Source organism: Danio rerio, chromosome 21 (assembly GCF_049306965.1).
Source record: "Danio rerio strain Tuebingen ecotype United States chromosome 21, GRCz12tu, whole genome shotgun sequence".
NCBI classification, from domain to species: Eukaryota; Metazoa; Chordata; class Actinopteri; order Cypriniformes; family Danionidae; genus Danio; species Danio rerio.
The window spans coordinates 33,950,001-33,952,677 of NC_133196.1; positions in this window are offsets into that span (position 1 = coordinate 33,950,001).

Genomic DNA, 2,677 nt, shown 5'->3' on the forward strand with positions numbered 1-2,677 from the left:
TTGTTTTGGACCTTTTTTTGACTGTTTCTGGCACCGCTATAAGAAAATGTGTGTTTTTTTTTACAATAACCTATGGACAAAAGGTCAACCAGGCATTAAGATGCCTGTTAAGAGGTTCAATTTGGAGATAAAGGGATCATTTAGCCCAAAATGAAACATCATTGGTAACTGTCAGCCAGGACTGGAGTGGGACTCCTTTTCAGCCGAGGAGTTTCAAGCCTTAGACTGGCCCAACTCAGTTCACGACTGACTATATTAAAATAAGGTCATTTCCAATTCAGTTTCTAATGACACTATCACGTCTTTTTCAAGGACACAGCTGCTTTAGAACTTCAAATGTTTGTCATAAATATGAGAACATTAAAGGGTAGCTAAATCTCCAACACCATTATTTAAAACATCACAATGTCCTTGAATATAAATTCAAAATTCTTTATAGATATCCAGTCCTTTGTAACGGTTGTCACACAAAAAATAAAAAATAAACTAAAATATGTACACCTACATAAGTTACTCAAACAGTATTATTTGTCTTAACACTAAAAATGGAAAAAATGCAATGTGCTGACCACTGGACGTCAAGCGTACTATTATGCTGCTGAGTTTGGAATTTGAAATAAGTATTAGCAAAACTTTTTCTCCCGTTTTTAGATTTCTGATCAGGTTATGTCAGATTTATTAATGTAGTGAATTATCTGATTTTCATTGATCAGGTTGTAATTGTCACACAACCAGCGATCGCTTTCCAGAGATCGCTGGTTCTCACACGAACTCTCAAAACTACATTTCCGCATTTCCCAGGACTACATTTTCATACATGCACTGCTCCCAAACACGCACGCCTGTTCATTCATCTATCCTGATTGCAATCACCAGCTGAACCTTGTCACAGACTGATATCACTCCATACTTAAGCCACACATTCACGCTTCCAGTTTGCTGAGTCTTGTTGGCATCTTTGTGACATTACAACGCATTTCCCTGTCTTGTTTTCTCCGTGTTAGACCTTAGCCTTGTCACCCTTGTTCTCTAGTTTAACCGCCTGCCTTTCGACCTTTTGCCTGTTTATCGTTTATGATTCTGGACTGTCTATAGATACCCGTTTGCACCTGATGACCACTGCTTGCCTGACATTGAATAAACCTGCATATTGGATCTTACCTTCTGTTGTGAGTGTCACTCCCCCCAGTCGTTACAGAAATATTCATTAATGTTAATTCTTATATTCACTAAGGTGCCGCTGTCATCCTTAACCTGCAGGCTGCATTTTGCTCACTGGGCTGCGAGAAAATAAATAAAAAGATGAGCTGCGGCAAAATAATGAATAAAAAGAGTGAGGCTATGCCAAAATAAATCAATAAATGAAAAAAGTGCAACTGCTGAGAGTGCAAGGAGCTAGGAACACCGACCCTCACGGCCAAAAAACGGACCAGCCCACCGGGAATTCTTCCGGTTTTCCTGATTAGCCAATCCAGGCCTGCTGTCAGCGCAAATTTTAAGTTCTTACTTGAAAATTATGCAATGTAATGTGTGTATTTACAGTGTATGGCCACCCAAAGAGCTTCACGATCACTAGTGTGAGCATCCACTTGGATGATATAACGGCAGCCACAGGACAACAGCGCCAGTGAGCTCACCACACACCAGCTATAGGTGGAGTAGAGAGACAGTGAAAGAGCCAATTCGGTGGATGGGGATGACTGGGAGGCCATGATGGGTAAGGGCAGAAGAAGGGAATTTGGCCAGGACAGTGGGGTTACAGCCCTACTCTTTATGAGAAATGTCATGGGATTTTCAATAACTACAGAGAGTCAGGACTTCGGTTTATTGTCTTATCCGAAAGACAGTGTTCACTGACAGTACAGTCCCCTTCACTTTACTGGGGGAATTGGAATCACACCGACCGCAGGTTGAGCAACCCCTGCTGGCCTCACTAGCACCACTTCCAACAGCAGCCTAGTTTTTCCCATGTGGTCTTCCCTCCAGAACTGACCAGGCTCAGCCCAGCTCTTGGGCTGTAGGGTTATATAGCTGTGGCCACTTAAACATTACATGTGATAAATGCATATAAAATAATGTTTTTCAAGATAAGTTGAGATTTAGACCAAAAAAAAAAAACGTTATCATCTCTGGGACAGTAAACGGGTTAGGTTGTTACTCATGCTACATGTACTTATTCTAGTAATTACAATTAGCCTAATTATGCATGGTGACATGCAACTAAACTTAAGCCGCACTATATCCCTAACCACATAATTAATTAATACTGAAATTAATTACTCAGTAGTTAAATAAATAGTTGCACTAGAAGAGGCACCTTAAAATAAAGTACAAAGGCTGTTGTGTTTGACTCACCTTGATGTTGTTCCAAACTCAGAAACTTTCCTTTGTCTTTGGAAAAGTAAGAGAATCAAATTTCAGATATTTCTGTCCCTACACTGAAAGTCTGTTCACCAAAAACTCTAATGCTTTGAAACATTCATAATGGGACAGGCACCTAGCCAGCCTAGTGTGGTGGTTCTTAAGGGGTGTTTTTTTTTTCTTAAAAAGTGGACCTTATTGCAGTTATTCACTTCATTTTTATTTAATTATGAGGTTTGAATACTCCATTTTTAGTGACATTTTAAGCACTTTTTTTGCTGGATTAGCTTGTCAAATGACCATGATAACTACACTT